Source organism: Sceloporus occidentalis, unplaced genomic scaffold, assembly GCF_023333645.1.
Source record: "Sceloporus occidentalis isolate IW3139 unplaced genomic scaffold, rSceOcc1.0.p SCAF_25, whole genome shotgun sequence".
Taxonomy (NCBI): domain Eukaryota; kingdom Metazoa; phylum Chordata; class Lepidosauria; order Squamata; family Phrynosomatidae; genus Sceloporus; species Sceloporus occidentalis.
In genome coordinates, this window is record NW_028317005.1 from 7,315,964 (window position 1) to 7,331,544 (window position 15,581).

The following is a 15,581-nucleotide window of genomic DNA, read 5'->3' on the forward strand; positions in this document are numbered from 1 at the left end:
CTGATCAAAAATAGTGGACTGGCCAAAATTGGGCTTAGCTCCTTAAGTACCTTTGGGTGTGTACCATTCGGCCCTGGAGCCTTGTCTACCCGTATTCTTTTAAAGGGAGCACCCTCAAGTGAAACAGGGATTAACTGAACCATTTTTACTCCTTTAGGGGCAACCAGCTAGACAGGAAGAGCAAAAGTCAGCTACATCCTTATAAATCCCTGGCCAAAAGAACTGGGCTAATAACCTAGCCAGAGTTTTCTTCTGTCTCGGGTGACCTGATAAGGGAACAGCTTTACCTACTTCTAAAAGCTTCTTTCTGTAAGGGCCAGATACTAATAAATGTTGGTAGATTTCCCCAGTGTCTTGATCTTTACCCACTCTATGAAGTAAATTATCTTTAATTTTAAAGGTGGGAAATCTGAGTATCCATTGTGGCTCATTTGCATTCCCCTCAACCAGACACATTGCCATATACTAAGGGTTCCGTGATCATTTTGCATCCCCATGAAATCAGATCCAATATGGCTGCATGCGTTGTCATAGTCCATGGCATCTCTATCATTTAATGCATTCTTCAGCTTCTCACGTCAGCGGAGGGGCCAGGCAAATAGCCCATTGTTCCTTGTGCCACTGCTAGACAGTTGCCACTCTTCGAGGGTTGTCACAAAAGCCTTGAGTTTATCATGGTATCACCTCCGTCCTTACCGTACTCAGACACCTTTATCCCACTTCTGTCACCACCTGTGGTAGCGTGTGCCTCTGCAGGGTACTCTCACAGTCCATTTTATTTAATCTACAGCCCAGTAAAGACAGTACCAGTAGGTAACCAAGATTCTCAGAGTCTCCAGAGCAAACCTAAAGGGTTCCCGTGTATGCTTATATCATTTATTTTATGAAATCACTTATAATATCTTCTTTGTCATGTCTGTTATCTTTTGGCCAGAATTCAACACTCTACTTATGCCAGGAAACAAGAGTAGATGTTGAAACCAATAGTGTCTTCTTTTTAATCAGTTTAGTTGTTTCATCACTAGATTAAATTGGTCTGCTTGGAAGAGCAACACATTTTCTCTGGTCATATAATGAAACGAGATTAAGTAACACTTCACAGATTTATCTTCGGCAGTTGCTTTTAAGGACAATACCCAGACATCTGCATGCTCTGTTTTATTAGCAGACAGGGTAACCCCTCGTTTCTGCTCCTGTTTGCATTTTCTGGTCACAGACTCTGCTCAATCAAAAATGCCAGAATTTATCTTCCATTATAAATGTATCAGAATTGTTTTCTGTGTTTCTCTGTGTTTCTCTGCTTTCTGTGTTTCTCTGCTGCTTATTTTAGATATGTTTTATCTAAACATAATAGCTTTAATATAACCTTTCCATACCTGTTCAGTACACTTCACTGTGTAATAGTTAAATATCTATATTAAAGCATTACTGACACTTTAATTTAACCCATTCAGCCCTTCCAAAATATAGTTTCTTTAGCCCAGAGGCGATAGATGTCTTTGTCTTTGCACACAGTCTGTCACAGCTATGAATGTGGACATATTTCAGCGTCCCTCGCCATTTCCTGCTGCTAGGCACATCATCTCTGCAGGGGGCTGCCTTCCTTAGAGACGCAAACATACAGAAGTATTGCTGCTTTCTGCCAGCCGTCTATAGTTATTAATCCCTTTTAAAGAAACTAAAACAATGCCACACACGCTGAAAAACTGAATTTTCCAAATGAAGCCTTTGTTAATTGAGACGTAAAGTAATGTAAGTTTATCCCTGGTGGTTCCTAAGTATTTGTAGCAATTTTATTGGACTCCCACACCCCAAGTTTAAAGATAGGGATTATGCTAAAAAGCACTTAACACGAACACTTCCCAACAGGCCCTGTTGAAGGTTACTCATGAAAATACCAATGTCACTTAGAGTTTTGGAGTGTGAAAAATTGCCTGCTGAGTGGATATTCGTTTTGTCTTTGAGGCATATATAAAGGATATGAATTCTACGTCATTTTAGGTCATATTGTACAAAACATTTTAAGGACGTGCAGTGGAGGCTCCTTCATAGGAGCACATGCGCACATAAACCCCCAATCGGTAATGGAAAAAATTTTGCAAAATTCATAAAAAATCTATTTTTATCTAATTTAGATTAAAATGGACTTTTGATGAATTTTGCATTTTTTTTCCTTTTGCGCTTTGGGGTTCACGTGCCATGAAGCCTCCTATCCTCTAATGTAGCCTGCCTTTGCCAAGAAAGAGCTATGAACAGGCAGCCTGTTCATAGTTCTTTCTTCTATCGCAAATCTGGCATTACTGGAGCAGGTTGATTCACCTAGTAGCCAGGTGAGTAGCCTCTCTAGTACAGAGGGGAGGGCTAAAACACTTGAAAGGCTGAAGGGTAGTGGTTGTAGGGGATTCAATTATAGGGAAGGTAGATAGGGTAACCTGCCACCAAGACCCTGAATGCCGAACAGTTTGCTGTGTTTGCTTTGAAGGAGACTGCACTCAGCATATATAAGGAAAAAGCTAAACCACAAGGTTTTGTCTCTATATAAGTCAATGAGCTCCTAGGTAAGCAATATAGCTGTAAAAATGAGATAGGACTCCCCAAACTTAGGGTCATTTGACGTAGTGCTGTCCAACTGTCTAAGCATTATATAGCCATATAGTGTGATGGAATCCCCTATATTTATGCCTTAGATAGGTTTTTTGTATGGCATTCACTGGATATGTGCTGAATTCTTGCATTGATAAGTCAATGTTAAGACTCCACGATGAATATGCAGTGCAGGTCTGGGCACCTGTTCTTAAAAAGGACATTATGCTGTTGAAAATGTACAGAGATAGGCTACAAAGTTAATATGAGGAATGGAACATCTTAGTTATTATGAAAGGCCCAAGAATAATAGGTTTATACAAATACATTTGGGGACAGTACCAGAAATTTAAGAAATGCCACATGTTTATTTAAGAAAAATAAACATGTTGCATTTCACAGATGCCTTTAAATATGGGCTAGGTGACCTTTTTAGCAATGAAGAATATAATTGGTTATACAGACAAGATTGGTTATACCTTATTGATCCACAGTGAAATCAGATTGTCATTTTGTAATCAAAAAGGAAATTTCCCCCAGAATTTAATGTTTTTGCTATTTTGTATTCTCATTCATTGTAATAATGATTTGGAATCTACTATAAATAATACATAATGAAATGTGGCTTTGAATTGATCTCTGTTCACTTTGTACTGAACTAGACTTGCTCTATGACCTCATCGTGTACTTTTTCTCGATGTATCAACTCTGGTAGTCCCAACAATTACCGTATCTGCTCGATTATAAGACGACCCCCCAAAATCTGAATATTAACTTATGAAAAAAAGAAAAAAGCCTGAATATAAGACGACCCTATAGGAAAAAAGTTTTACCAGTAAATGTTACTTCATGTAAACTACGTGAACAATTGTTTGTTAATAAAAGCTATGATTGAGAAAAATATTTTGTTTTTATTTCCTTTTTTTCAACCTGCCCCCCAGTTATGCCATTCTGCCCCAGAAATGCCTTATACCCCATATATGCCACTGTGCCCCATGATATGCCTTTTAACCCTCTAAATGCCACTGTGCCCCATGATACGCCCTTTAACCCTCTATATGCCACTGTGCCCCATGATATGCCTTTTGACCCCCTATGTGCCACTCTGCCTCCAGAAATGCCTTATGCCCCCCATTTAACACTCCCTCCCCCTCCCTCCCTCCTCCAAACTTACCGGTGCTTCTGAGTCCCCGGTGCTTAGTCCGGGCAGCGTGTAGAGCTCTATGCGATTCGTGTACACAACTTACGCTCAATCGCGTAGAGCTCTACACGCTGCCCGGACTAAGCACCGGGGACTCAGAAGCACCGGTAAGTTGGGGGGGGGGCATAACACAGGAGGATCCAGATGCCCAGATCTGAGTCCCCGGTGCTTAATCCGGGAAGCGTGTAGAGCTCTACATGCAGCCCCGACTAAGCACCGGTAAGTTGGGGGGCATAACACAGGAGGATCCAGGTCCCCTGCATCGCTGCGGGGGATCTGGATCTTAGTCTCATAATCAGACCTATTTGAGGTCTGATTATAAAACGACCCCGATTATAAGACGAGGGGTTTTTTCAGAGCATTTGCTCTGGAAAAAACCTCGTCTCATAATCAGGCAAATACGGTATATAGTTAGGAGTTGTATACACTAGCTTAAATAAATGAATTCAGAGTATGAATTCTACATTACATTGAAACAAATAGAAATTATATGTGTCATAAAATGATGTTACATCATAAATAAATGGAAATTAGTATGCAGAACAAGCAAGCCAGAGTAAGAATTACCTCACAGGCAGAATTTCTGACAGAGCAGGCAATATCAGAATGGGCAAAGTGGTCGTTATGTTGATTAAATCCTTTTTCTAAAAACATCTCAAAAAGCACTGAAATGTTAAGAATAAGTGGAAACATTTTGGTTGGCAGCACCAATTATTTGCCCTTTGAGCGTCAACGTCTTGTAATGTAACTGTCATATGAATAAACTTTGCATCTACGGTTAAAGCTGTTCCATGCGGTATGATCCACTTCTGAGGTATGAACATTAAAGATTGCGTTATAATTGAAATGTAAGGATTACTTTACAAATCCCAGGGGTCTTCTCTCGAGTACTGTAAATTTACACTCGTTATTTTTATTACCTTTTGCAACTCCATCTTTCAGAGATGTTTTGACAGTGACCTATAAAATATATGAAATGTTTTATAAGCTGCGTTCTGGTTAGGACTCTGGGTATAAAATGTCAGTTTGAGCTGGCTAGCAGCTCAGGTTTGACCTAAAACCAAGAGAATATATTGTAATATGAACAAACAGCCCAGAGGCATCTCTTCTTTTCATTTGACATTTAACCCTTTCTTTGTTTAAAAAAAAGATTAACGACAAAAATAGTAACCCTCTATTAACCCCATGACTGCCATAAGACTTTGTATCATTTCATAAAACCAGCTGCTTTTTTTTTCCTCTTTCCAAATATTTAGTTCGTAAGAAACCAAAAGGTAACATTTGGATCTTTAACACCCACTAATACCGGTAATTATGAGACATATTAAACTACAGATTTTTTTTTTCGCTAGAACAGTTATTTGTTGTTCATTGTTTTTGTCAAATGCCTAATAAATACTACATAGGTAATAAACATTTTAATATAATTCCCAATTATTCACATAAAAATATAAACGATTGATGTCCCGGCCCATAATCTTATGTGCATGCAGAAATAATACATGTGTTGTAAATAATAGTCCTTGTAATTCCGCTGGAATTTGGGGAGTTTATTGAACCGTAACAATAAGTAGGTGAGTTCTCAGACAGGTTTCAGGATCCAGTAACGAGAAAGAAAAATGTCAAAATTCAAGAAAACAGCACATACACAGGCACTATTTTACTATGGGGAAAATGAAGTCATGTATGTGTAATGCAAATGAATACATTCAGGGCTGATTTTTAGCAGGGTCATGCCAGGTTGACAAACCGGTTTCACTACAGATGCCCTGGTTTCTTTTTAGATATAACCTGACAAGGGTTGCATTTGAATCCAGGTATTGAATCCTCTAGTTTTAGACAATTAGTCCTGAGTGTATTATGTATAACATGCATTAATAATAAAATTATTGATGAATTAATGTGTAACGTTAGATGTAGGAGGATAATACAGCATCCGTCCTTTGTGAAAGTTCCACATTCCGTGCCACTGTATAAACAGACTGAAGTCCTCCGAAGTCTGAAAGGCTTTTACCCTATTAAATATAATTATCACTGCTCTGTGGTTTAAAATTGTAGAACTAATACCAGTTGTGGAAAACTTGGTTTCTAAACTTTTGTTACCACGCATCAGTTGGGAGAAAAAAAACGTTTCTTTGTTGTCTAATTGTATTTGGGAACTTGCAGGAGATCTCCCCTGGAGATCATATGGTTGCCAGGATTTGTGTAAATGGGAGCAAGCTGACCTTTCTGTGAATGTGTCAGCCTGCAGCACAGTGTTAATCAGTGACCTTGCACGGCACAAAATAACCATAGAGAGGGACAGATCACCAAGTGGATTTTTCATTTCCCACACTTAGTGTTAATTTAATCTATGCAACAGAGCATCAAACACATATCGCTATTATTATTATTTTAGTTGGATTATTATTTATACAGAACTGCTTTACACAGTACATAAGGTATGGCAAACAAATAATGATCAAGACCCTTGTTTGCAAGCTTACAAACTATGTGACTGCTAAAGCTTTATTTATACTGTATGGGCACACATGAAAACAAAGACAAACAAATGCTGTATTTACATGGCAACAGGTCCACTCTACCAAAACTAAGTGTAAGATCCATGGAGAGAAGACCGCTACAACCACAATATTATTCACTCAACTACTCCACAACTTATTGAGTGTTATTGACTGTGCGTTCCTCAGCTTCCTTGCTTCTTTTCTTCCTCCCTTCATCTCTTCCTTCCTCTCTTTCTTCCTTCCATCCCGTGGCTTTATGTTTGCCTTTGGAGCCAATGATTTTCAATGCTTCTCAGGTTTTAGTACAGATTACAGTATATTAAAAACTTTACCGTACAACATGTTTACAATATTCCTGTGTTATTTCTGGACTATATTTATACAGGGAACACAGTTCTGTACTGAGCTGAAACTAAAACACCAACTAAATAACTTCACTATGCTTTGTAAAATCCCAACTGGTTTCCCAGGTTCTGGATGTCCTTCTTTCTATTTCCCTTTTTCCTGCCTCATTTTGTCCCTCCACATTAGTCCTCCACTCAGTAACAATCTGAGGGCAAACTACTACTTACCGCTCCTCTTGCAGTGCATCTAATTGAGTTGTCACATGACATTTCCATTGGCTAAAAATGTAGGAAGAAGGATTTTCCTTCAAGAGTTTCCCAGGGTGGTAAATGCTACTTTCTGTCTGTTTTCTGAGTTGATCGGATGTGTTTGCCTTTTTCTGGTTATCACCGGTTTGTAAATATTTTATAAGAAAAGATCTGGTTCATTTTGTCCATCAGTTTTTAAACTGACAAGCATGGCCTCCTCAACCTTCACATTGTTTGCAAAGCACTTTTATATGCATTTATCCTTGCTTGTAAAGGTTATTCCCCAAATGTACAAAACAGATCATAGATTGTAAATTAGATTGTAAACTAGGGTCAACTTCCTAGTTGTACTGGCTGTTCATGTTCCAGGGTGATAACTAGAAGGTAGAAACCTTGTGGCCAAAGTATTTTTTGCCCTTTCTCTTGCTTGTTTACCTTTTAAATGAGTTGTAGAGGCCCCTATAACCGGTTGTCTCACAAACAAGTAAATACATCTCTACTTTAATAAAACATCTCTAGTCTTCTGCACCCTCCTGGTCAACATACAACAACATCCACATAAATATTGTAACTGGGTGAAAACAGGAGATATGCTGAGGGTTTGATAAAATAAGTTGTAGGTTATCAGAATAGCTTCGCACAAATACCGATTTATTAGAAATCACCAATACATTACACTGACATGTGAAAACACTCTAGGGTTCTTTCTCAACAATATCAGTGATCATGGTGATCGTGTGATCACTGCAATTGCCTCAAATAAGAACAAAATAAAGGCAAAGTTAATTTATCAACAATAAATATAGCCCCACAGACACCCCCACCATATATCTCCACTGTCCCCTATGTTGAGGGCTGGCATATGATGTCATTTCCAGGTATTCTGCTTCTTATGGTGTGGCACTGAATGAGATTGCTATGGAGGCCCAGTCCTAAATAGTCTATATGGACCAGTTACAAGTGAGATCTTTCCCATGGGCAAGTGGTGTGCCAGGGAGCCTGATCTCACCCCATAGGGCGATCTGCCCCGAGTTATGCAGCAGAAGATACTAGGTAGTTTTAAGGTAAAACTGATTCAAACAACTTTTTGGGAATTTCTTCTGGTTGTGATAAATATCTAGATTTTTTTTTAGGTTTGGTGGCATAACTGGTAATTCCTTATAGCAAAGCTTGTTCTGGCTTTCTTGTTATGTTACTTAAGTTCAACATCAGGTTACATTAATTACTAAAAATGATACGGCATATTGTTGCTAGAGGCTTGAAATACCATGTGTCATATTGCATTGTGAGTCCTCCCAGGTGAACAGCCTTTAACTTATCTCAGCAATTTTACCATTTTAGCTGTAATCGCACAGGAATTTGCCTGCAGCCTTTACTTGTTGTTGTCCTGGTATATCATATGCTGGGGGTATCAAGTTTTTGTTCTATAATAAATACAAAATTTGTGTGATCTTCACATTTGCATATAATTGTGAACTTGAAAGTATCTTTTTTTAAAGACTTTTTTTAGGACTAAAGCAGGCCTGGGAAAATTAGTACAGAAAAAGGCATCAAGTTGTGAGTGTTCATGGAAAATATTTAAATTATACGGACAAGTTTGAGCCTGAACAAGGAGCTACCTGTGTCAGGCCAGCTGACTCTGCGGATCTGCAAGTCTCAAGCAAATGGTTTTTGTAATTTACTATGTAACAAGCAACATTTACTTAATTGCAAGAATGGAATAATTGAAAAGAGCAAATTATATTTTAAGTGTGTGACAGATTTGATGTAAATAAAACTATCATATTTCTCATTTAAAAATCAACAAGAAATTGCACTCACAAGCATCATGGTGCAGGAATATTTTTGTACCAGGGATTCAAATTATCAACTCGTAATAAAAATTAAAAAGTATTTATACAAATCAAAATATTTTATACACCAACAATGCTAGACAATAATAGATTATGTGATGGCTTGTGGGATATAACAAATAAAATTATGATATAATGCTTCTTTTCAACAGAAAGATACTTTAGTACCACCAAGGGGCCAAGTAACTTATCAATATGTTCAAGTCACGCAGAGTGTTTTAAAATAATGTTTTCTCCTTGCTACTTCCATGCAGTATGTTAGGAACATGTTTCAGAAATACACGAGTCAATTTGCATCTGCTATTCTAAGCAAGAGCCGTTAAATTCCATTAGCTTAGTTGTCATGGGAGCAAATGTTTTATTTTTTAGCGGCCAAGATAAAGTGAGTTGATTAATTAGAAACGTGTCTTCTCTTGCTCTGCTCCTAGAATTTTATAGGAGTGACAGTTTTCTTTTTCTCTGTTTGTGATCTTAAAACATGACATTAACCATGTGAAGGTTTACATTTCACAAGTATTTCAGTTTTCTTAGTAACTAATGCACATTTCTGCAATGCAGAATTTCTACCAAGCAAATTTTCTTTTCCACCGCTTTTGTCCCAACACTCATCATTCACCCCTTAGTCCTTGTGCTTGGTAGACACCCACATCTGGCACCCAGTAATGCTTATGAGATGTTCGGCAGAATGATATTGAAGCTTTGATGTATAAAGCATGATGTGTTTCTTCTTTACTAGGATTTCAGGGAGAATGGGTATACTAGGCTAAGTCACAATAACTGGAGCTGAGTACAAAATGTTCAACAGGACTGGATGACCCAAACACGTGCTTAATTTTGTAGTTTTGACTAGTACTGACTAGGAAGGACATTGAGTGGGCTGATCTTCGTTTGTCCAATTAGCTCACTCCTGTCACATCATACTTGTCCAATGGATGTGCCACATCTTTCAAAGAAAAAATAGCAGACTAATAATGAGCCTATGTAAGCGCAAAGCAGGCAGGGGATCCGTTCCTTTCTTTATGTGACACTGCTGTGCTGTATCTAATAATTTTACAGAGTGAGATTCTTCTGTGTGAGCCTCAGCCACTGTGGTTACTACAGGGGCCCATGCCTCTAGGGGGCCCAGTGCGACCCCTGCAACCTTGTCTTCCTGTCTCCTTGTAAGGGTTCAAAATAGTTTAAAAAGGGCCCTTCCGACCGGGACCACACCGATCCAGGTCGGAAGGGCCCTTTCTAAAGTACTTTGAAGCGGCGCGGGGAGACAGGAGCGTATCGGGGTCACATGACATCACGTGCCGAGGCTGCTCTTAGAGTGTGAGCGAGCAGCCAGAGGGAAAGGGGCAGGAGTGGTGAGATGCGACATACGTACTGTATATATCTTTGTATATATGGATGTCTATGTAAGCATGTATGTGTACTTGTGTGTATGTGTAAGCTTGGATGTGTACTTGTGTGTATGTGTGAGCATGGATGTGTAATTGTGTGTGTGCATGGATGTGTAAGTGGGGTGAGATATAGTGTGAGTTCGTGAGTATGAGTAAATGTGTGTAATTTGTGTGTTTACATATGTTTTATGTTGGAAGGAGGGGGGCAAAGGGCAATGATGGCTCAGACTAGCTGTTGAAGTAAGGGGGCCCAGGGTGAATTTTCGCATCAAGGCCCAGTGGTTTCTAGTTACGCCCCTGGCCTCAGCCTGCCATTTCTCACAGTGTCTAAGACTCTCTAAAGTTTTGAATCAAAAAAATTTCATTAATTAATTTAATACAGATCATTTAACCAATCCACTACTATACTTAACCTTAACCCTATAACTCTAAACTGATTTTGACCCATCCAATGGTATTACATTCCCTATTCAACTTTTTCTACGCATTTTATTCATTGTTTCTATGGCAACCAGGTGATTTCCGAATGTTGGACGAATATTGTCAAATGCGAACATGGAGACGGACGGAAATATTTCCCGAAAACTAGCACAAATTTTACACCAGCGCCCAAGTCTAATCTGAATGTGTTTCCGGGCTGCTGCTCTTTTTGTATTTTTGGAACATATGTTAATCTCTGTGGTTACTCTCTGATGTTTTCTTTACCCATCACGATGAGCACAGACTCAAGTCTCCTCTAAACTGTAGAAAAAAAGGGAAGAGGTATAACTGCTATCAAGGGTGAGCCTAGGTTTAGCGGGGCCTGGTTGCGGTATGTCTCTGGCTCCCCTTCCCCTGAAACTCACGAAAACACCCCAGGCTTACCCCTGATACTCCAACATCATACACTAATACACACTTGAATACACACACATGCTGACACAAAATAATAACACACACTCATTCTAACATCATGCACTAATACATGTTGACACCAAGTACTAACACACATACTCATGCTAACACCATACACTAACAAAAACACGCTTGATTTAACACCATATGCCTTACACACACATTCATGCTAACATCATACAATAACATAAATGCATACGCGCTAACACCATACACCTACACAGACCCATTCTAACACCATACACTTACACATATACACACACAGTTATCCAAGCATCTAACAGACTTCTTCCTCCCTGCCCCCCCCCATTTACCCCATGCAGAGCCTGTCTTCACTGCTGCTCACACTCTCCATGCTCTGCCACACAACTGCCACGGGGTAACATAATGAACATTACAAGAACCAACCAGGCTTCTAAGTTACCCCCTACCTTAGTGCAACCCTAGCTGCTATAAGTTATAGCAGCCGGCGTTATCGGAAAGTTTGCTATAACTAAACAACATATGCAATGGTTTTAGATTGGTTTATCCACTACTGTGCTATCTGTATTGATTCTCAGTACCTATTCATATGATGTAAAATAATTTGCTTTGCATCATTCCCAGTGTATCTGCACAGAACTGATAAATGAATTCTTGGAGACAAATTTTGTACAAGGAAATGTTCAGTGCAATCTAATACAGTTTGTGTGTGTGGTTTTAATGTGTGTTCAAGTAGAGAAATGAAAAACAAAACTTAACATTTATATTGCTAAACTTGGATGATTAGTAAGTCAGACAGACGTATATGAAAAGGAATGTACCAGAAATGAAGTGTGTCATTGGTTAAACATAGTGCAGATAGAAACCGATAATCAAAACCCAATAAGATTGCAGATTTTAGTATGTTAACACAGATAAACTAGTAAATTATTAGCACAATCATTGTTTACGGTTGGTAGCCATTCTGATTATTAGTTTTGCCCAAGGTTTATAGTACATTTTAATGTAGAGGGTCCCATATCATTCAGAGATGGGCCTTTTTACATTAGTAATGTAACAATATGGGCAAGCAAAATAGGGTGAAACAGTAGGCTTGGATGGCACCTGTGAAAGTCAATGAATTAACTGCATCACAAGCTTAATGAATATGATTCAGAAATAGTTGTTCACAGTAAACAATATTATGAACACTAAATACTACACGCAGGGTGTCCCGCTGGTTCCTATAGATGAACATTCTTGATCTTTTTTTCTCAGTTCAGCAGCCCAAATGTCTGAAGCTGCCTTATATATAATATTATAATAGGAGGTTTTATGGAGATGTTGAACTTCATGCCTGGGTTTGGCCTAGCGCCTCAAAAAACCAAAGCTGCTTACCAAACTTCCTGGGCAATCTTGCATCTCTGTGTGAGGGATGTATTCCCCATGGATTGGGGGCTAACCATACCTTCCTAGCCAAGCTTCACCTCTAAGAAACAGGTGGAATATCCTGGGCACTACGTCTGCAAAGTTATGGGTGAACCAATAGTAAATTCTTATGAAGTTGTATTTCATAAGTAAGTGAATAAGAAGCACTCACACTGCACCTAAGCGTCTTCTAAATGAGCAGTATAACTGTGATATGATAGCCCAGAGTCCCCTAACCACTCAAAGTGCACAGGGGCAGGAGGAGAAACACATCTCTATGATGTTCTCTAGACCACCAGAAATACAAGTTGGCCTTGTGACTCGGGGTGGCCATTGCAGTTGCATCTCCAGTGACCCTCACAGTTAAACCACTGCATCAGATCAACTTTATTCATTGATGCATTTAGTGCAGTGGTTAATGTAGCAGTTAACCAGACAGGGCCGGTTTAAAGGCAGAGAACATGGAGCAATTTCTCCAGGGACCCGGGACTTTGAGAGGCCCTGCAGAAATTGCTTCAGGGCCCTGGTGTTCTGACAGGTCCATACCTCTTATCTGTTCCACAAAGTGGTGCTCCGATTGTATCCCGCAACTTTGGGTAATATGGTCCCTCACTGACGCAGGGCTCCGAGAAGTGATGTAATTTGCAAGCTCTCAGTGCCAGTGAGTGTAGTACAGGCTACAAAGACCTTACAAAAGGGAGGTGTAAGAGGGAGGAATGTGGTAAGTACTGTGTGTATGGATACTCGCGTATATATATATATATATATATATATATATATGGGGGGGGCAGGATGGAAGAACAAGGATGAGAAATGTAAAGTCAGCAAGATAAACAAAAGAAAAGGAAAAGAAAGGGGGAAAAAGAGCTCACTAAAGGCAGAAAATCCAGAGAATGAGCCTTTCCTGTGATATTTCTCCAGGGCCCGAAGCTCTTTAATCTAGCTTTGTACCCAAAGGATGCATTGTATGTTTATCAATTAAGATGTCTTGGCATCTCATCAACAGGAGTGTGAGCGCCCATCAGTTTTCTCCTTGTGGAATGTAGCTTATTAATTGGGGAACTATTTGCACCCCTACTTTCTATTACAGACGGTGTGATAATACTGTCACAAAAAATGATTGTATCTAAATATGTAAAGGTGTTTTAATAAGTATATCATATTAAATGAATCGCTAGGTAGAAATATAATAAATCCCTTTCTTCTCCATATATTTCAGATCTGTAATACACAGCATTTCTTGTGAAGCTGTTTCTTCTTCGATGAGTTATCGTATTTTGGTTCCACTTTGTGAGTACATAGAACTTGTGATTTTGTCCAGCCTCTGTTGAAGTCCAGTAACAGTAAATACGGTAATGATTCACAAAGCCACATCAGGTTCCCTTTCTGTAATTTCAGATGACCCACTTGGCTACTGTTTGTGAGCACAAATGGCATTTGAACTACAACATGATTGTTTGAGCTAAAGGGAAGTTACAGCAAAATGCAAGTACATTATCACAAACAGCATTTTGTAGTATCCACTGGAGCTTGACAAATTTGCTTTGGATCTTAGTCAGCAAAAAAATGTAGAAGCCAGCTTTTTTGAGACACATAGAAGTTTACTTACCTCTCTAGGTGTAACCATAGGCAACTCCTAGTAAAGCACGGCGCTTGTAGGCCCCTGTTATACACACAAACAAATGTTGTTACAAAGTATTTGATTTGATTTGGAAAAGTATCTTTCGGGTATGTGACTCTGTGTAAGGGATGTTGCCCAAAGCCTGGCCAACAGTAATAGTCCACAGCAAGTAAAGAACCCTGATTTTGTTATTTCATTGCAATAAAGATAGCACAGTAGTCACTGTAATACACAGATTGCTATAACACAACATAATATCAGCAACCATGATTGTAAATGAAGGGCAGGGATATGCAAATACAAGGGAGCTCCAGATGACCTGGGATCTGTGGTTATAACAGCTGATAACATAATTGGTGGGGCAGCTTTTGATCTCTGGGTGGGGCTATTTCTTAAATTGCCCAGTTCCACCAACTAATCACCCTTGTCTCCTATGTGGAGCAGGAAGAAGAGGCCTCCAGGTAGCATGGAGAGTTTCCAGGTATGGCATGCATCTACAGGCTCTGTGGAGGACAGTTAACTTAATGCCCCACATGCACCTATGACTATACCTGGGAACTCTAGGGGGTGTACCAGTGATCTGGGGGAATGGCCAGCCACATCCAGGGTAGGGGTAGTTTTTTAAAGGGCCAGAAAGGAGGTGGGAATGCACAGAAACTGGGCAAGGAGTGCCTGTGACCAAAGCTACCCTGTCTGGAGAATGGAAGCACAAACCTAGAGTCCTGGGGTTAGCAGCACCAGAAATGTTACATATATATCAAGTAGTAGGTAACCAGAGCTCTGTTTGTACCAGTATCCAATGCAAAAGGCTTGATGACCATGACAGGAGTTATAGCCCTCAATAACTGGATTAAAAAAATGTTGCCTAAAACAGATAGAATCCACTGAGCAGCTCGTCTATTTTTTTTTAAATGATCTCCATCAAGAGTTGCTTAGAGCATTTTTAGGAAAGCAAGCAAAGCAGGTACTTTCCCACTCCATAAAATATGACTGATAGCTGGTTCTTTCCTACTCTATAAAATAACTGTATGACCAGATATCCCCGCTGAGAAGAATTACCAGGAAATAACTATAAACTGCCTTATATCTGGGCAGAAGCTGTTGCTGCCAGCCACGGGGTGGCTCTTTGTTCTGAGTAAGACTGTAATGACACATTTCACAACAATGGCCATTGCAAGCGTTTTCTACTGCTATTAGCACTTTTTGGGGCATGCAGTTTATTAGTCATTCTGCCATCATGATATCCTCTTAGTTTTATTTATAGATGCAGTCTAGAAAATAAATTAGAAAAATATTTTAAAAACAGTGAAAGGAGGTTTCTACCAAAAATGAAAAAAATAAGGCGCAAAGAATACACAAAAAGTTTGTAAATACTTTGGCAAACTCTTTGCAACCTTGTGTCAAAAAAGAGCATAACATACATTTGTTTAAAGCACAATGTAGAACATGTATATGTTATATTTCCTTCACAATTCTTATAATGTCTCAGTTATCGATAGAAAAAAGCAAGCAAGCAAGAAATTAAAATAATTGTGCTTTAAAATGTTTGCACTGTTTA